We start from the raw sequence: 21,666 nt of genomic DNA on the forward strand, positions 1-21,666 counted from the left end.
TAACAGAGACACATAGAGATCTCACTGTGTGCTGACTACCCAAGATCCCCAGAAGCAGCTCACTTAGGAAGACATGTAAACCCACACTGCCAACAGCTGGTGACGAGTAAGTCATGGAACAGAAAGTGAAAACAAAATGCAGGCAAATCTTCTGGAGGAGCCCTCAGTTGGGCTCCCAAGTCCAGCCTTTGTAGCTCTGCTCAGACTCCTGATTTCTAGCAAAGTGATCAAAATAGCTGTCTCCTCTCTGGCCTCAGGATACAGGCTCAGAAGTAGGTGTAACACTTTCAGCTGGAGGTGCCCCTTGTCCTTCTCTATTTACTGTCTTGGCAGAGAAAGCCTCTTGTCTTCCTCTACTTTCCTCCCCTGCCTGCCCAATGGAGGTTCAAAGGCTGAGCTGCTGCCAAGTGGGCTAGGTGGAGATGGCTAGCAAGGCATTCAACATACATTTTATCAACATATTTTTATATGTGACATGATAAGAATAGGTGCCTTGCAGAGTACTTAAGGAGCTGATTTCAGTAGGGGTTGTGATGGGCATGGTTTCTCCCTAACACACATTAATGCAGTGCCTGGTTTTAACACACTATGAACCACAGGAAAAGTGAGTCCCCATGACTTCAGGAATCAAGGGAGGCTAAGATATTCTGGTAAGTAACTCCACTGTGTACAGTGGGGTCAACAGATAACACTGTCCTTGACCTTCAGCCTGTGGATTGACTCATTTGAGCCCATTGTCTGACCAGTCTGCTTGAAGGCTGCACATCTGTTGCTTGGGTAGCTGCATTCCAGGTCAAGGTCAGAAAATTTTAGAACTTTAATGCTCTGTGCATACAGAGGAGGGAGGGAATTGAGGCAGATGTTTTTCACAGGGCTTAGGAAGTGATCTTCAAGGTGCAGGCATGAAACTTGGTCTCTCTTCTAAAGCTGTACCCCAAAAGACATTTGGGCTTTAGGATATTATGTGTGCCTTGGAACAGGGGACAGAGGCTTTAGTTTTGTGGGATATTAAAGTTCCCTGTGTCTGTGGTATGAGATTTTCTCAGAGGTACGGTGGAGAATGGATATTTTAGTGGGTAAAAGAAGAAGAAACCACACAGAGCCAACATTAGCAACAACAATAAACAAGCATCTTTATTATCAAGGCTGGAAATATCACTCATCATTAGGCATTACATTCTTGCATACTGTCACAAACCTTAGCGCATCCATCGCAGTCTATGCTAAGTTCTGCTTATAGACTTGTGTCCATGCTGTGCATATGCTATTCAGTTGGGTCAGTTCCATACAGGTCCTCAAAGCCTTTGGGGTTGAAACAATGGGAAGTGGTTTTCCACATTCCACCACCTCAAAGATCAGGGAAAATATGCTTATTGTAAGTGACTCATAGGGTGGACTCATGCACACAAAGACCACAACCACAATAAAGGTAAAGCATAATACAACTAATCCCACTGCAGTCCAGCTTGTGGCCACCCAGAGTGAAGTGGATCCCAAGGATTCTCTCCACTGCATGTGCAGGTCTTGCTGCAAGGCCTGGAGGGCAGAGAACTCCACATCCATTACTTTTAAAAATGTTTTTATTAAAGGAAACAATAAAAAAGGTAGCATACAGATCTCAAAAAAATTAACATCATAAAATCACTAGTTGATACATTACATATGGTCATCTTAAAAATAATTGTTAAAGTGACAAAAAAGCATAAAAAGTGGTTAAACACTCAAACATTTACAGTGAAAACCTTTCTTATAAATGATTAACAGAAATTTAGTAATATGGACATCTATCTTACACACTATACATATCATTATATCCTTAAGAGCAGTTTCCTTTCTCCTTTACAATATCTATTATACTTTTTGGATCATATTACTTTGTCATTTTTTAATATGTTTTACACCATATGCAAAATGTGATGTTTATTATTGTGAATGTTGTGTATTTCACTTATGAGTATATTCTCAAGTTGCCTCCATTTACCTGTAAAGAACTCAAGACCATCCTTTTCTATATCAAAGTAGTAGTAAAAATGTATATAAATACATTTTTCATCCACTCTGCAGCTGAGGACCATTTTGGTTGTTTTCAAGTCTTAGCTATCACATATTGTGCTCCTATGAACATGGGTGCACATATATGACTGTGACATGACATTATCAGTTTTTCTGTGAAACCACTCAGGAAAGGAATAACTGGATTGAATGGAACATCCAATCCTAGTTTTTTAAGGAATCTCAATACTGATTTCCACAGTGGTTGCACCAGTCTATACTCCCACCAAATCATCAAGATTTTACACCATGACCAAGTGGGATTTACCCCAGGAACACAGGGGTAATTCTTGATGTTCCTTTTCCCCACAGTCTCACCGACAGTTGTTATCAGTTGATTTCTTGATGGCAGCCATTCTTTCTGGAGTGAGAGGAAATTTCAATGCTGTCTTAATGTGCATTTCTCAAATGATCATTAATGGTGAACATTTTTTCATATATTTATTTGCCATTTGTATATCTTCGTCTGAGAACTGTGTGTTTATATTTGATGCCCATTTGTGGAGATAGTCTTCGAATCTGTGGGGTTTGATGTTTTTCAGTTCTTTATATGTTCTGGATATAAGTATTTTGTCTGAGTGGCTGTTTGCTAAAATTCTTTCCCATTTTGTGAGTTTACTTTTCACTTAGTTGTTGATTTTTTTTTGAAGTGCAAAAATGTTTTAATAATATGAGATCCCAGTTGTTGGTTCTTTGAAGTATTTCCTATGTGGTTTGCATTTTATTCACAAATTCTCTGCCAACCCCAATGTCCCCAAGTTTTATACCTACCTTGTTCTCCAGTTGATTTAGTGTTTCTTTTTTAGTATTTAGATCCTTGATCTGCTTACACTTTAGTTTAGTGTATGGTGATAAACATGCATGTAGTTTCAGTGTTCAGAATATGGAAAGCCAATTTTTCCAATACCATTTATTATGGAGGCTATCTTTCTTCTAGGGAACATATTTACCCCATTTGTCAAATGTAAAGTGGCTGGTAGTGTTTGCATCTTCTAATTTATTCCATTGATCCTCAGGTCTCTGCCAGTACTATGCTGATTTTTATTACTGTGACTCTGTAGTATAGTTTTAAGTTAGGAGTTGAGACCCCTCCTGTCTTGCCTTTGTTACTCAAAAACGCCTTTGCTATTCAATGTTTCTTCTGTTTCCAGGTGAATTGTAGGAATATTTTCTTTTGATCTGCAAGGTATGTTAATGGTATTTTGATTGGGACTGAATTGAATCTGTGTAACAGTCTTGGGAGTATCGCCATTTTCACAGTGTTGGTTGTTCCTAAGCACAATCAAGGAATATCCCTCAATTTTCTAATATCCTCCTCAATCTCTTTTTTTAGAGTAGTATAATTTTCAGCACATAACCCTTTTATATTCTTGGCTAGGTTGATAACTAAGTATTTCATTACTTTAGGTGCTATTATGAAAGGTGATATTTCCATAATTTATCTCTCATGGTGTTTGGGTACAGGAATGCTCCTGATTTTTTTGAGCATTCATTTTGTATCCAGATAGGCTGCTGAATTTGTTTATTACCTTTAGTGGTTTTCTAATGGAGTTTTTGGGGTCTTCTATGTGAAATATCATGTCATCTGCAAGTAATGATAATTTAACTTATTTTTATTCTTCTTACTTCACCCTTTTGTCTCATTGCTCTGAATAATATTTGCAGAACTATATTGAAGAGTTGTGATAGTGGACATCTGTGTCTTCTTCCTGATTTTAGTGTTAAGGCTTTCAATTTTTGTCCATTTAGTATAACGTTGGCCATAGGTTTGCCATCAATGGTCTTTATGAGATTGAGGTAGATACCATCTATTCCAAGTTTCTGTAGGCTTTTCATCATGCACAGGTTTTGGACTTTATAAACAGCTTTTTATGCCTCTTTTGAGATGATCATGTGATTTTTAGTTTTGGCTCTGTTAATGTGGAGTATTTCATTTATTGACGTATTCACACTTGGTCATAGTGTATAATCTTCTTGCTGATTTGCTGCATTCTATTTACTAATATATTATTGAGAATCTCTGCATGAATGTTCATGAGTGAGACTGGCCTTTAGTTCTCCTTATTGGTTGGGTCTTTTTCTGATTTTGGTATCAGAGTGATACTTGCTTCTAAGAATGAAGTTAGGGAGGACTGATTGTCTTTCAATTTCATTGAAGAGTTTAAGGAGTATTGAAGTTAGATCTCTAAAGTTTGTATGGAATTCAGCCATGAGTTCATCAGTACCTGGGCTTTTGGTAAGTTTTTGAATTGTTTTTAATTTCAGTAGCTGATGCTGGGTTATTCAAAATTATTTTATCTTCTTCATTGAGCTTTGATAGTTCATGTGGTTAGATATCTGTCCATTTCCTCTGAGCTTTCAACTCTCTGTGAATAGAGATTTTCAGAGTAGGTATTCATGAAATTTTGAATTTCCATGGAATCTGTAGTAATTTCCCTCTTTTCAGTCATTATTGGGTGGATTTTAGTTTTCTTTCTTTTTCTTGATAAGGCTGGCCAGGGGATTGTCAATTATGTTTATTCTCTCAAATAAACCCCAACTGATTCCTTAATTCTTTGTAACATTTTTTTTCAGTTTCAATTGCATTAATTTCTGCTCTAATCTTTAAAATTTCCTCTCTTCTATCAGTGTTGGGTTTGACTTGCTCTTTTTCGAGAAACTTGACATGTAGCATTAGGTTATTTATTTGTGTTCATTCCATTTTCTTCATGTGATTATTTATTGTTATATATTTCCCTCTGAGGACTGCTTTATTACGCTCCATAGGTTACACTATGTTGTATCTGCGTTTTCACTGTATTGTAAGTATTGTATTGTTTGCCCTTTAATTTCATCTGTAACACACTGGTTATTCAGAAAGTTGTTATTTAATTTCCATGTATATGAATGCTTTGCACTTTTTTGCCATTGATTTCCAATTTTACTGAGATATGTTCTGATATTATGCATGGGATAATTTAGTTCCTTTTGCACTTAGTTAAGCACATTGTGTGGGTTAATATATGATCTATTTTGGAGAAGGTCCCATGTACAGCTAAGAAGAATATGTATTCTAATATAAATTATGATGTGGTTGGGTGGAACACTCTGTAAACATCCATCAAGTCCATTTGCTCACAGGTGTTATTCAGTGCTGTTATTTCTTTGTTGACTTTTTGTCTCATTGATCTATCTCTAACAGTGGTGTGTTAAAGTCTCCTACTGCAAATTATATATTTGTACTTGGTTTTTCATATCCATTAGTATTTGCGTATATAGTTGGGTGCTCCTGTATTTGGTGCATATATATTTGTAATTCTTCCTCTTGCATTTTCTCACTTACATGTATCTAGTGGCCTTCATTATCTCCTTTAAATATTTTAGGTTTAAAGTTCACATTTTCTACAAACAGAATAGCTACCCCGCTTTTTTTTTTTTTGGGTTCCTGTTTCATGTAAAACTGTTTTCCATCCTTTCTCTTTTAATCTATGAATTTTGCGTAAGATGTGTTTGTGCAGTACACTGTGGGGTCCTGTTTCTTGATCCATTCTGTCAACCTATTTCTTTTTATAGGTGAGTTATGCCCATTTACCTTTATGGATATCACTGATATGTACTGACTTGATTTGCCATGTTGTATTCTTGTTGTTGATTTCCTGCTTTTCTCCCTTATTCAATTTCTTGCCCAGCCTGGTCATTTCTTTCTGTTGTTCTGGAGATTGTGGTCATTTTTATTTCTATCTAGCATGTCTTTCAGTAATCCTTCTAGGGTTGGTTTGGTGGGCATGAATTTCTTCACTTGTTCTTTGTCATTGAAGTACCTTGTTTCTCCATTAAATTTGAAAGACACTTTTTCTGGGTACATCAGTCTAGGTTGAAAGTTGTTTTCTGTTAGGGCTTGAAATTGTTCACTCCAAGCTCATCTTAACCTGAAGGTTTGTGCTGAAAAGTTTGCCTTAATGGTAATCATAGTCTTTCCTGGACAGGTGGGTTGTGTCTTGTCTTTAACAGTTTTAGTATTCTGTTTTTAAGCTGTATGTCCCTTAATTATTATATGTTTGACCATAGACTTATGTTTGTTGTGACTGTTTTGGACTTTGTGTGTCTCACTTTTTTGTATATCAGAATTTTCCTCATGTTTGGAAATTTTTCTGTTGTTATTTATATGAACAGCTTAGTTATGTCATTTGCACTGACTCCTGCATCTTCACTGATGTCTATTAGTCTTACATTGCTTCTCTTGGCATCATGTTGAAGCTGCTGGATTGTCATTTCATGATGCTTTGCTATTTTTATATGTTCTACACTTTCATGATCACTCCCTGCAATACTGTCTTCAAATTATGAAATTCTATCCTGAGCTTCATTTAAATGGTTTTGCCAGCTTTCAATATATTTTTTTGTTGCTTGGATATCTCTTTGCATATGTTTTGTAGATTCTGCTTGTTTTCTACATTGTTCATTCATAGTTTCAATTTACCATGCTCCTGTATTTTTTGTTTTATCAATTTCTTCTCTTGCTATGTTAAGTAACTTGTTTACTACAGTAGTTACTTCTGTTATTTCTTTACATGAGACATTATTTCTAATTTGATTTCCTCTATAGCTTCATGGATTTGTTTCTTTACTTCATTTGCTATCTTTGAAGTTTCTGATTTATGACTTTTAAAGTCCTCTATTTCAATGTCGGTTGTTCTTGCTCCTGATGGATGAGATGTTTGAGATTGCATTTTGCCTTTTATTTTTGTCATTTTCCCATAGGTATAACACACATGGTGTGACTGTTTCACCCACATTTTGCTTTAACTCTTTTGGACGCTCCCATTTTCCAAAGCTGTCTAGATTGTACACATGTATTATGGGCAGAGAGGAACAGTCCCCCTGCTTGGGCTAGGGGCTCCTCCACCTCCATCTTCTGTCAAGTCATAGGCCTGTCATGCAATACAAAGTAACTCTCACAAGAACTGTCCTAGTCATGGGGCCTTAACTTCAGGAGAAGCCTGTACTCCCTGGGTCCTGCAGTGTGACTTTCACAGGAGCCAGCTGTGATTCCAAGTCCTCGAGCAGACTCACAAGTCTATCACTTCTAAGGCCTTCAACATGCACTAGGCAGTCACATGAACCCTTTCCAGTTTCTACATGCCTCCTATCATTGTCAATTATCAGGTAAGTGAATATTCATCCCACAAGAGAAACCCTGTTTATTTTTTGAAGAGCACAAGGGAGACTTTCATTTTTGTTCAAAACACACTGGTAATGGTGAGGAAGTGCACGAAGGAAATTTCTTCTGTCTTGCTTGTGGTACATTCACTTCAGATACCATTTGGCATTTATTTCAGATTAACTCATCTGACTATCTTAGGATTCTGTGTGTACAATCCTCTACATCATGAAGAGAATTTTATAAGATATTCACTTCAACTTTGTTTCCAACAACTGAAAACTGCAATGTGAATATCCAATAACATTTGAATGAATAAACAAATCACAGCAAACCATGAAGTGAGAACCTACTAAAGAAAATCCATAGGAAAATACTGTACAGAAATCTCACTGTACATAATCTTTAATGACTATGATTGGTGAAAGAAGGCAGAGAGGTCAAATTCTGTCCAGTCATTACATACATTTTCAAAATATGACAAGACACATGTGATAGAAGACAGGTCAGTTCATATAAGAGATAAACTCTGTTCTCTCAGAGTTGCTGTGTATCAGGAATCCAGGAGGCTTTGCTGGGTCTGTTACCATCATATCTCTGTGAAGACAGACTAAGGGGAGATGGCACTAGGGCAAAATTTGCTCTCAGGCTCTGCCTCTTGCTTACAGGCAGGATCCAAGGCAAAAGCCTGATTCCTTTTGGAGTGTTTCCCCTTTTCTCACTCAAAGCTCATCAGCCTCTCCTCTTGCAATCTTCAGAGACAGCGGTAGCTTCCCCACAGCCAGAGATCCAGAGATGGAGAAAAATGAGTACTGAAATATAAGAGAGAACACAAGAGGGAAAGAACAGAAGATGCATAACAGTTATTTTAATGCGTGAACCTTAGTATTCACATCACATGCTATCTGCCATATTCAGTTAGTTAAGAGTAAGTCAGAAGCTGGGGAGAGAGCTCAGCGTAGAGTACTTGCTTACCATACATGAGGCCCTGGGCTTAATTTCAGCACTGCTAATGCAAAATAACAACTCTAATAACAATAATAATAATAATAATAATAATAATAACAATAATAATTCACTACGTGAGGCCCATAATGTAGGGAATGGGCTACTCAGCTTTTGGCATGAGAAGGTCAGCGTTCAGCTATTGAGTAGGAGTCAGGTCATGGGAGTGCTAATTCAAACAGTTGTGAATGTAAAAGCAATGCCAGAAGATTTGGGGGTGCAAATCCATCCATAGTGCTTGCATAGCCTGTGTGAGGTCCTGACTCGAGGCCATAGCACCAGTACATAGCAGAGATTGTGATGCTTAGGGAACATAAAGATGATTGAATTGAAGAACTTCTGCCCCCTCACAATGCCACCAGGAATATATCCAGGAAGTCAGTGTCATTTCTACCACCAGGCAGCACTGTGTTCCACATTCATTGCACCTGTTACTGGATTTAACGTCTAATTCTGTACACTATGTACACAAGACACCAGCCACCAGCCAAACTGTCATCTCAGACTGGTGATAATGTCCCTAGGAAGTAGATGCCAGGATGACCTTTATAGTGCATGAGGACACTCTGTGAAAGACCTGAGGCATGGTGTCTTGTCTAGGTTTATGTAGGAAATCAGGAGGAGGATTTGGGTCTAAACCCAGATCTTTCTCCTCAGAACTGTGACCCTGTCAGCACTGCTGGTTTTTCTTAGCCTTGGGGAAGCCTTGCCTCCTACCATGGATCTGTCACTTGGGTGAAGCTGTTCTCTTCATTGTGAAGGACACCGGAGAGTCATTCCACAGGCTTCCAAGGTATCCACAGCAGGAATCTCTGGGGGATAACATAGGACACAGGTTCACACAGACATCATAAAAGGAGCTGGTGAGTGCCTTTAACCACCAATTTAGTAGGCTGTGACCCTGATGCAATGACCAGAGCAAATGTAGCCACTGTTCTCTTGTGATTCCATGTTATCCAGGACACAACTCCCTCTAAAGAACAGATCAGGTACTATCCACATTACTGTGAATGTGCCTAACTTCCTGGACTCTGTATATGTGAACACATAATAGAGGAAGAGGTGTGCCCAGAAGGCACACATAATGGAATGATGCATCACTATATGAACTGAAGAGGAAGGGATGGCAGGCAGAACACACTCCCTCTGACTACTCACTTCACAGATATTTACATTGCAGCAAACCTGTAGAGTAAGCTCAAGTAGAGTAACACTGTAGACACCATTCTCTTTCTCACAGAGACACAACCACGAGGGTGGGAAAGGAAGATGGATTTCATGCTTTCGTAAAGAACGGAGGACAGGTGGTCACAGCACTTTTAGGGACTACTATCAGCAGGGGAAGGCTTCCTGGGACAGCACTGTACCATTCAAGGCAGAGAGAAGGCTGGGCTGGACTCTCTGCAATTGGAGCAGGAGGCTGGTGTCCAATTCTACAAGATGTCCCAGCGGAATTGGACAAGCCTGAGCTCACTGAACCTGAGCACTGCCTTCAGAAGATTTTGGCTCTGGCCTGTGGACCTCTGAGGAGTGCATGAGACACTTGACAAGGAGAAAGACTGCCAGTCTTGGGACCTCCTGCAAACCTGAGGCATGCAAAAATGAGTTGGTCAAAGCTGAATGGGAAATTTGCTGGGGTGGATTTGTGCACAGAGTTGTCTGTGACAGGCACTTGGAGGTTCTAGGGCCTGCAAGAAGCAAGAACAGTTGGTGATTGTTCTACTTCTGCTGATGTAGGGCTGGTACCTGACTAACCTCAAGTCCCAAATGCAGAGCTTTGGACATCTGCACCTCCAATGACCTCACCAGCTCTGGGATCAAAGTGAAAACTAAGGTCAGACACCCTGTCTTAAGGAATTCCATAACTGACACTTTTACTCATTCCATGATAGATGTCTTGAACTCCACTTAGGGCCAAGTCCTGCAAAACACCTGCTTTTACTTTCCCATCCCCTTGTAACCTCTCCCCTGTATTTCTTTCAATTTTGATTTTTACTCCTATGTCTATATTCTCAACATCAAATTCTAAGGTAATTTTAATTAAAAGTTAAGATATCATGCATCTCAATATATTCAATTCAGTAGCACATCATCACATCACCAATTTGTACACTTTCCACATCCATTGAGTTCCAGCACTCTGCTCAGTTTTGGACGCTTCCATATCCTTGTACTCTCTTGCTACTCCCCACCCACTCTGACTTTTTCACCCTGTGATTTAACACTCTGGGTCTTTAATGTTCATGCATCAGATTATGTTTGGCCAAATATTCCTAGAGGAGACTGGCTGCTATTGCTCTTCGAGAGAAGAGAAAATCCCAGGTAGACCAAAATGTATAGGTAAAATGTGAAGACTATTATTTATCTACTCATCTTTTCATGTTGGAAAAGCTTTCCCATGATTTCAGTGGTACAAGGAAGAGAGAAAGATCTAATTCTTTACATTTGAAAAAAACAGAAACAAGAATAATGTAGAATCCACAATAAGAAATCTTTGCTTGCAAGCAGCAGGCAGATAAATATTTTCTATTAGAAGTGACAAAGTGGTGTCATGAGTCCATTCTGTGAGAGATGAAAAATTCTTGTAATTCAAAAGAGAATCATCACATGTAAACAAATTTAGAAAATGCTGAGCTTCCCAAAGCTTATTCATGCAGGCACACATCCCTGACATGTGCTGTGTCCCCATCTGATGGCAGGTTTTAAGGCAAGTGCTGAACATTACTAGGGAGAACATGGTGTGCAGAGAAGAGCCCTTTCCAGTAGCTCCCATCACAGCTCTACACAGGTGTCCCCGGACCTTGCAGTGCTCACAATAGAGATTTAACCCACACAGAGATCCGCATAACTTTTCAAGCTTTCTGTTCAAGACTGTGGTTCACAGCACTGTTTAAAGCAGGAGGAACCTGGGAGGCTTGCTACACTCCCATAGTGAGTTCAAGGCATCAGAGTGGGTCACGAGAACCAGGGAAAGTTGCTGGGATGCTGAGCTCAGTCTCTCTGTGCCCACAGGGAAATAGGACAAGGAAACTGATCATGAAATAATACAAGGATGAGAGAAGAATGTGTGCATGGAGGATCTTGGTTTTGAAAATGAAATGTCTCTGACATCAGTGTGTGTCCACACACAGACATGTAAGAATCTATGCCCAAGAATGTTATCTCAGCAGTGTACTTACTTATGCAAACCCTGACTCAAAATAAAAAATAAATTTAAAAAGAGAATTTACTGTAGCTCAGTGCAAGGGCCTGCATTCAATTCCCAGAATTGAGTTAAGGGAAAAAAATGGAAGCCAGCTGAAGGGCTGCAGAACACCATCACCTGATCTTTCTGGAGAGCAGTGTGCCCCAAGCAGCTTGAGCCTCCACATCTTTCTTGGGCACTTTGATTTTAAAGAATGATCAGTTCAATGAGGGATGGGGAAAGGAGGATTTTCATCCAAGAATACAAAGTCTCATTAACAATGGGGAAGAAATTTTCAATGATTATTAAACTGCATGGTGACCACAGTAAATAAGAAGGCTAGCTTTCAAAACTGCTAAAAAATGGGATTTGCAGTTATAGTCACTGTGAAAGTATTTGTAGGTTAGTAAGGTGGTAGACACATTAACTGGACTGATTCTTTCTACAAAGGAGCCATAGATCAAGAGGATATGTTACCCCACAAACATTCATAATTATTGTGAATTACCAAAGGAGGATATCCTATACCTGTACTCCCAGCACTCTGAGAGGGTGAGGAAGGAGGACCACAAGTTTAAACCCAACTTGGAAAGGTCAGTAAATTATTTAGAGACTGTCTCAAAACTTAAAAAAAAAGCAACAACACATTTGTAAAGTGCATGGGCATATAGCTCATACAGAAATTGCTGTGATCACTGAACACAGTGCATTAACCACTATTCTGTTATGAAAAAATTTAATCTATTTATAAAAGTGTTTTCATACTTTATTAATATTTACCTGTGCTACATTAAAATGAAAAAGAGGAAAAAAGTGTTTTTTTGTTTCTTTTATTTTCCTTTGAGAGAAGGTATTGGTATGTACTGCAGGCTGACCTTGACTCAACAAGTATTTCAGGCTAGCCTTGAACTCCCTGTGATCCTCATGTCTAACCCTCTCGTGTGCTGAGATTACAGCCATGCACCACCATGCCTTGCAAGAAAGTGTTTTTTTAATTGTAAAGAGGATAAAACCAAATGAAATAAAACAGAATAGAGTCAATAAAAACAAAAGGATGAACATGGTACATCAGTTAAAAATAAAATCCAACAGTAGGTTGTGTGGCCTCTCAGCTGGTACAGAAAATGGCTCCACACCTTGCTGAACTCCAAATTTCTCCAGATAATTGGGCAAATACCTAAATTTTGCAAGGTGTCTATTGTTAACATGTCTTGTCTACGAAGCAATTCATATCAAGTGCCAGGGAAAGAACACAGAACTTTGATTTACTATTTCCAATGTCTGGAATTTACCCAAGAAAAAAGATATATGCTCAACGCAGTTTTTCTAAGAGGAACTAGACTTGTGTACATGGTCAGTAACAGGATAACTAAGTAAAACTCTACCTATGCATATAATATAAATATTCAACTCTACGCAAATACATAAATGATGTGAGCAGAAATGAGTAGTATGGTTAGAGACAGCTGATTACGGGCAAGATGGGTATTCTGCAGCAGGTTCAACAATGTGGGTGAATTATTTTTATTTGTGGATTTAAATTTTTAAATTGTTGATCACACTTCCTCATTCCTCAAAGCCCCATGCCACATCCAGACTCCTCACAAAGCTTAAACACCCAAGAGGAGCCAATATTAAAACAAGCAGAAAGCCCTTATCAGTGGAATGGACTGGAGACAAAGTATGTGCAGGTAGAATAATAACTGCTTTCTTACTGTAACTTCTCAGTCCTCTGTCTCTGCAGGAGCTTTGAATGGAATGAAATTCACCTTTTGAAAGGGGTAAATGTCCGCGGCTCAGCATAGCCAGGCTCAGTGACAGCACAGGCCATGTGAGACCCTGAGCCACCCTGCCACAGGTCCCACACCAGGGCTGGGCTCCCAACAGCACCTGGGGGGGCCAAGGTTCCCGGGCCATGTGCCAGGCCTGGCCATGTGGACCCCGACAGAGAGGAGGGAGGAAAGAAGAGAGGGCCCTGAAGACCTGAGGCTAGGTCGCCCCAGTGCCGTGCCCGCCGCCTCCCCGAAACCCCGACCAAGGGAAAATGTGCCGCTAAAGTTGGGGCCACCGGGCAGCGCCGCCACTCAACACCGGCTGCCGCCCGCCTACCTGGCCCAGACCCCAGTCCCAGCCCAGCCACAGCCTAGGACAATAAAGGAAGGAAGAGTGCTCAGGTCTCCAGAAGGGGTCGCTAGCAGCAAAATGGCCACTCCGTGCATCCACTGTGAAGTGAGGCCGGGGCGGGGCGGGACTGAGTGGGATGTGGAGGCCAGTGGCTAGGGAACATCCCTGGGCGCTGGCCGCCCAGGTTGGGCCGGGTGGAGTGTAATCTTCGCTGGCGGCCAGGGGGTTGGGCCAAGCGAAGTGAGTGGCGGGCCAGAAGCTGGGACCCAGGAGGTGCAGAGCCCTGCAGGAAGCAAGAATGAGGCAGTGGGCGTGGCAGTGGGGGTTAGGGTTTCCCTGACGCTGGGTGTGGCTGCAGGTTGAGCTTCTGGGAGACTCAGCCCCGGGCCTACTGTGAGAGGAAGCAGAGGAGTGGACTGAGTCTGAGGCTTGGAATTTATAGATGTCTGGATTCAAATCTTCCCGGGCCTGACACCTTAGGTAAACTGCTTCTCTTCTGGAAGCCTCAATTTCCACTATTGTTATTCCCCTATTATTTTGCTTTGAAATATTGTGTGTTTACTTCCATTAAAAAAACAAACTGTGATGAATGGCAATACTCCTCTCTTGGCACTGTTGTGAAGATCCAATGAAAACCCTGCAGAGTCTTCCCATGGTTCCTAACATACAGCAAGTGCTCAGATGCCATTGTTATTTGCGCTGTTGCCCTTCTTTTATTACAGAGAAATGAGTGCTTTTGGTAACCATCGTCTGATGTCTTCATAACTTAAAAATATGTTTACATGTTAATATACTAACAAGCATATGTAACACATACAGATGTAAGGCTAGGGCCTCTCTGAGGAGCTTTACATATGTTAATTCTTCCAAGAGTAGGAGTTAGGAATTATCTTCATTTTTATAGCTGTGTGAGCCGAGACACCAATATTTAATACCTTTTCCAATGACAAACGAGTGGACAGAATTTTAACCCAGTAGGCCTCATACCAACACCTCTGTTAACTAACCTATACTTGGCACAGCACTGCTACAGTTCTGCTTTGGATTTTTCACATGAGTGAGGCATGAAATTGTGCATGGGAGGTTGCACAGATAGCTAGAGGCAGTTTGTGTCAGGGTTCACTAGAGGATCAGATTTAATTTGTGTGTGTGTGTGTGTGTGTGTGTGTGTGTGTGTGTCTGTCTGTGTGTGAGACACATAATGGATTTATGAAGTAGGATTAGAATGGCCATCTGCAGAGTCATGGGGAGAACACAAAAGGGCCATGTTCTCCTTGGAAATGCAGAAGAATTGGCTGAAGGATACATGGGCTGTTCATGGGCACTGTGGGAGCACTTGTTGGCTTGCTTTGGGAACTCAAGGAAGATTTTTTGGATGAGGTCCCAACGTCAGAGAATGTACATGTTCAAGACATCAGCAAGAGTGGTAGTCAGTGTGGAGCAGAGCAGAGAACCACTGTTTTTGTTGTACAATTCTTACAGTTTGTTATCTCATATTTACATTCTTGTATAGTGCTCTAAGCAATCCATGGTGGCTAGGAAGCAGAGTAGAGGGACAGTGCCAGGGAGGAAGGAGCCAGAGACCAGATGGATTAGCTAGCGTCATTCCTCCATGACCCATACAGATGAGCCCAGAAGTGCACTTTACTAATCAGTTGGACAGCTCTCAAGCCCATCAAGTTGACAATGAAGTTAAACATCACACAGCAGAAGTTTTGTGATGTTAAAATTATAGGTGATTTACATATGTGCATATATACAGTATTTGGGGCTTTTTCCAACTTTAAAATTCTATACAAAGTCAAAAATGCTGAATTTTATGTTATAGAAATAAACTTACCTTAGGTAAATTTTATAAAATGAACTGAAAATGACTGAAAAATAAATGAACAAGAGTTAAAAAAAGAACAGGGTTTAAAAATACTCACGGGAAGAGCCAGAAATCTTTACTCTGCTTTGAACAACTACTTGAAAGACAGTTAAGCAATTTCTGACTTAAACATGCAAGACCTGAAATATTCAACTTTACACTAAGTATCTTCCCCTTGGAAATCAGTGCTACAGCTATACAAACACAAGAAGGACTACAGCAACTTTATTTTGAGATCAAAACTAGAAACACCACACAGGGGCCTCAGCTGATGGACACATGAGGATCTGTGGTTCATCCACACAGTGGGATGTGATGGGTCAGCCACTGACAAGGAGCAGCACTTGGGAAACCTAACATGGTTATGAGGATTGAATAAACCCTACCAGCTCCTCCCAAAACAAAGAAACAAAAAAAAAATCCTGCATCCTGTGTGGTTACAGACCTGTCACCTCTAGAAAATACAAAGTGTCTCCCAGAGACAAAAAGCAGACACATTGCTTATGCAGGAAGGAAGCAATTATAAAGTACCAAAAGGAAAATGTGAAGGTGACATATACATCACCACTTTGTTGACAATTTTCAAGGGGCTCATGTATGACCAGATTCCTAGAGGATTTTTGTTTTTAGTTTTAGTTTTGTTTACTTTTGGTACCAGGAACCAAATTCAGGACCCTGTGCTTGCCAGGGAGCACTTTGCCACTGAGCTATATCCCTGGCCCATGTCAAGATTCTTCCAATTTTGTAGTTTAAACCTGTAAGTTCATTGTATGTCAATTATAATGAAATAAAATTGCTTTTAAAACACTTCTCATCTGACTACCCACAGAAGCTTTATTTACTTATAGATATACTAACAAGCAATTTTGTTTATTTATAGATTTAATTTTTGCAGTGCTGAAGATTGAATCCAGTGCCTTGGTCCTTTTATCATAATTTATTCCCAGAGAGGGCCTTGCTAAGTTGCTAAGTTGTTTACATTGGGCTTGAATTTCATTATATTTATTAGCATTTTTGTATACTGAAGTATAACAGAGATAACTAAATTGAGTATTCTCAAGTAAATCAATAAATACAGCTTAACAAGCAATAGCTGGGTGTGATGGTACATGCATGTAATCCTGGCACTTAGGAAGCTGAGGCAGGAGGATTGTTGCAAGTTCTAGGTCAGCCTAATTTACATAGTGAATTGAAGGCCAGCCTGAACTACATAGTGAGAGTCTTAAAAAATAAATTAATAAAATAAAATAAGATAAACCCTGGACTAAGTCAAGGAATTATCTTCTAGTCCAGAGCATGGGTACCTTCAGAGAATTTACTTTAGAAGGTGATATGGTTTGTATCTGGGTATTCCCATCAAAGTCTCATGAAGTCACAGAGGCAACTAAACCTAGCATCTGTGGTTGGTTCATTGTTTAGTGCTGTGATTGGTGATGAAAGTGCTTCATCTTCCTGGGGTTTCAATTACCCTAGTAAAAGAGGTCTCACCAGTCCATTTTGTGAGAGAAGTGAGAAAGTCTTGTAATTCAAAAGGAAATCACCACCTGTGGCCAACAGGTGCAGAAAACATTCAGCCTCCCAAAGTTGATTCACGCAGTCACAAATCACTGAGATGCTCTGTGTCCCCATCCAATGGCACATTTTAAGGCAGGATCTGAACAGCACTGGAGAGAACATTGGGGGCAGAGAAGAGTGCTGTCCCACAGCTCCCATCACAGCTATGTATGGAGCCATCCTTAGACCTCACAGGACTAAGAAAAGAGGTTTCTCCAACAAGGAATGCTACACAAATTTTCAAGATTTATTTTCAAGGGATTGATTCACAGTACTGTTTGAAGCAGGAAGGAACTGGGACACTCCCTAGCCTTCACGTAGAGCATGCACAGGAGAGCTGTTTGGAGAATGCTGTGCATGATTGTTGGAGGGAACTCTGGCCAGGGCCATAGAGCTGCAGGTCTAGGAGTGAAAAACTCATAGCACAGCAAGGGTTTTCATGTGCTAACCAGTGTGCTGGGAGTCTACACTGCAAACCAATTCTTCCCAAGACCAGGGACAACACCAAGCAAGGGCATTTGGATGCCAGAGTGGCCAATCAGGTGAGAGGCAGCCGTGACTGACACAGCTGAGTAGAGTATCCATCTGGAGCTGAACCCCCAGCCGGTCCACCTCACTTCCTTTTCAGGTTTGTCAGCAAGGACATCACACAGAAGCATGGCAACACAATTGAAGTTTGCTCTAATTAAATCATTTAGCTTCCTTTGAAGAAATGATGGAAAATGTACAAGTTTGAGAAAAACAAGGCTGAGAACAGCATTCTGCATATTGTGTAAATAAACTGACCCTTTACAAGTCATGGAAATAATGCCTGTGGGTGAGTCTGCAATGGCAGAGGTGTGAAACCTCATGCATGCAGATTTCACAATTGCAAAAGAATAACTCCAAATAAATCACACATGGACATGACTTCCCTTTGGCACTGCACTACAGCAACCTAGATTTACTGATCCACCTCAGTAATCCCAAGGCAAAACCCAATAGACGATTCCATCCCCAAAATGTGAAGGTTCAGCAGCTCTGTTCCCTGCTTGATGCTGCTACTGGGTGACAATTTCAAGGTGTTTCTATCTGCACAAGCCATCTCTGCCCCTCTCAGGTCATGATTGCCTGGGTGTGGATCAGACTATGTCTTTACATAAAATCCCATTATGATTTCAGGATGGATAGCAGTCTCTTGTTTACTGGAAATTATTTTTGAAGTTTGGGTGTAAGAATCCTTAGAACATGTGCTTAGCAATTTGACGGGAAATGAGTTTGTTTGAAGTAAATGCAGGAAACTTATTTGTCAGTGGCAGATTCAGTTGGTACTGAAGCTCATATGTTATGGGTAAACAGGCATGAATCAGGGTTTGCTGTACAAAATACTGGAAGGCACAGCAGTGTCCCCAAGTTCAGTTTCTGCTTTGTTTCCCTCATTCTACCATCTTGAGAGTGGATTCTCAGAATCCAAGCACATAGGGTTTGAATTACAGTAGAAATCTGCAAAAACGTCTGTTAACTGGTGAGTGAAAAGACAAGGAAAAGTTTTTTGGCAAAATGCAGTTCTAAATATATGCTTAAATAAACAATGAAGCCAGAAAAAAATGACAACAAAAAGAAATGTAATGGCAATATTGTGTTTTGTTCCAATGCCACTGCCTCAGTCTCAAAGATAGGAGCAAAATTCCAGAGTAGAAGGGTCAATGAAGACAGTGGTCTTCATGGTCTTCATCCCCAGAGGTGCAGATTGGGTGCCCTGCCCACTAAGCCAGATGAATTCCGGATAGCACCTGAATCCTGGTGGAGGCTGAGATCAGGACCCAGGAACTGAGGCCCCTGGGGCTGAGGAATCAGAGTTTTTGCTGCATCCTGGCTGCTCTTCCTTCCCTTGCCTGCAGGGCTGCAGCATGGATGAGGTGGGGGGAAAGGCTGTAAGGCAGGCAGTGCTAGGCTCCTGTGCAAGCTGCACACTCCCTGGGCTGCCTGAAAGCAGGAAGATTCAGGACTTCCTTGCTGGAAAATAGACACTGAAGAAAAACACTTATTGTCCTATGGCAGACACAGGTCAGCATGGTGGCTTTTATGGTAGGAAGGGCAGGGACACCCACCACAGCAGGATCCTCATGGCTTTATGTGTTGGAATTTTTAGAAGTTAGTTGTGAGTGATGTGTTGGCTTGCTGAATACCAAGCCTCCTTATTTTATATTTACAGTGATATTTGAAGTGTCTGTATTGTGCATAACTTTCAGTGTATATAATGAAATTAAATCATCCATTTTCACATACCTATTCAAAAAATTAGCCACAATTAAATATCAACTGATTTGAATAAAAAGTATTGAATAGAACACTACAAATAATGCAATGGAATGGAAAAATGGAAAAAAACACCAAAAAGGCTTCCCCCCAGGTTCAGTAGTCTGCCCTCCAGGATCTCCTCTCTTCTGTCCTCACCTGCTATTCAAGCCTGGGTCTCTTCATTGTTGGGTGGAGAGAGGGCCAGGCTATGAGCTCTTCTATCATCTTAGGTATGATCCAGGACATGGCCTAGCACATGGCCTTCTTTCAGCATTTTCTGTGACTATAATAGTATAATTGACTGAGCAGCTCTGCTGTGGTACATTCATGGTTTCTAATATCCACACTCATAACTGAATAAGAAGAGATCAAGGGTGTCTCTCAATCTCATTTTGTATAATGAGGCCATAGAAGTGGAATTTGCAGGTTAAATATATATAAATTGAATTTCCTGATCATAAAATTCACACTAAAACTCACCAAAGATTTGGAGCCTGGAAGGGGAAGCCTGGGGCTGCTCAATCTCTGTTGAGATCTGAAGTCGGGGGAAGATGGACCATGTAGATGTGAAGGACACCACAGCACCTGGTATTGTAACATTTGGAAGAAAGGCTCAGGTCCAGGACTCCTGATCCATCAGTCAGCTTCTCAGCAAACAGCATACACTGCATGCTGGATAAGAGAGGACTGTGGTGACCCTGCTGCCAGAGCTCCTCCCTGCAGTCCTGAGACCCAATGTCTCACCCAGGGAAACTCTGTATGAGAAGATCACCATGTTTCAGAGCCTACCTTGACTGAATGTCTTCCACCGAGGTGAGATCTCAACTGCCACATGTGGATTCACCACAGCTGTGGAGCAGGATAGGTGTTTACAGGAAGCAGGTCAGGAGGTGGAGACACTGCAGGCAGGTAATGGTACAAAACCTGAAATAAAAGACCTGGCCCTAACCGGCCCCAGTGTCATTTTTCACGTCTTTCAAGGGAAGGGAACCACCACCAATTCCTTTTAGATGACGAAGTCAGCCTGATGACAAAGCCAGAGCATAATGCATTAAAAAAATGGTAATGCTCTAATGGCCAATATTCTTAATGAACATACACAAAAATATTCAACTAAATTCTCCTCAGCTAAATTCACTAGCACATGCAAAATTTAAACACCACAATAAACACTGGGTTCACTCTCAGTGGTGCTAGAATGGTTCCACTTGCACAAATCATTCAGAGTCACTTGCCACATTCACAGCATGAGGCACAGCTAACCCCTCAAGAGATTTGGAAAAATCACTTTGAGAAATTCAAAAGTTCACCATCCTTTCATAATAAGAACCATTCACACACCATGTGTAGGAGGAATGAATCTCAGCACAGCAAAGAACAGACATGACAAGCCCATCACTGACATCATGCACAGAGGCTGACAAGCTGCAAGATTGGCTTCTCAGGTCAGGAACAAGACCAGGCTTTGGACTCTTTCAACACACTACTTGAAGTCCTACTGCTATTATTTAGTCAACAATAAGAACCCAAATGTTTAACAAATCAGAAAGGAAGACTTAAGAGGTATCTCTGTTTCCTGAGGACACAATGTTGCATATAACAAACTTAAATTTCCACTGAAAAACTTTTAGAACAAATTGACAAATAACTTCAGTTTCAAGGTACAAAATCCACATGTCATAATCAATTCATATCTATGTGCTTCAAACAAACTGCAGCCCCAAATACAAGGAAAACAATTCATTTCATAATTCATCCAAAAGAATGAATAGTTACATAAAATTTAAACCAAACTCACCTGTTCTTGGAAAATTGTAGAAATTGAAGCAATGAGTGAAGTGGCCCTAAGAGAAGAAAAGACAGACTGAGATGGTGGATGGGAAGAATTCATGTTGTTATAATGTACCTGCTACCCAGAGCAACCAGGTGTTTAAATGCCATTCCTGTCAAAATATCAGTGCCATTTTCCTAGAAATAGAAAAAAACAAAATGAAAATGCACAGAGAAACATCCTATAGCCATGGAAAAAATATTAAAGTTAGAGGCAACAACAAACATAGTTTTCTGGTATATAATAAAGTGACAGCAGTCAAAAGGGTCCTATACTGCAAGAACTGGACCACAGATTAAAAAGGCCAGCCCAGTAGAGATAAACTCATACAGTCACCAGGAATTTTGTTTTGTTTCTCTTTTTTCCTTCCCTTCCCTCCCCTCCCCTTTTCCCTCCACTTTCCTTCATTTTACATTTCTTTAGTTATCTTTCTTTTTCTTTTTCAGTTTTTGGTCAAGTTCTTCCTGTGTAGCTCTGGCCTAAGCTGAACCCAGAGTGTGTTGCAGGCTTGTCTGGACCTCCCAGGAATCCTGCTGCCTCAGCCTCCTGAGGGCAGGCATTGCAGGCATTTTCAACATTCCATGGTCAGCCAATGAGTTTTTAACAACACTATGATGAAACCAGGT

At 40.6% G+C, this 21,666-nt stretch overlaps 1 long non-coding RNA gene across 1 annotated transcript; it reads right to left on the reverse strand.

The window, feature by feature from the left end:
- Nucleotides 1–1,108: 1,108 nt before the first annotated feature.
- LOC134474680 (uncharacterized) lies at nt 1,109–19,969 on the reverse strand. The gene is made up of 3 exons (XR_010045557.1): nt 19,690–19,969; nt 8,915–9,009; nt 1,109–8,004 (listed from the first exon to the last, which is right to left on the reverse strand). It is a non-coding gene; the product is annotated as an uncharacterized LOC134474680 (long non-coding RNA).
- Between the last annotated feature and the right edge of the window lie 1,697 nt (nt 19,970–21,666).

Source organism: Cavia porcellus, unplaced genomic scaffold (assembly GCF_034190915.1).
Source record: "Cavia porcellus strain 051 isolate PalLab524CR breed Dunkin Hartley unplaced genomic scaffold, mCavPor4.1 scaffold_34, whole genome shotgun sequence".
Taxonomy (NCBI): domain Eukaryota; kingdom Metazoa; phylum Chordata; class Mammalia; order Rodentia; family Caviidae; genus Cavia; species Cavia porcellus.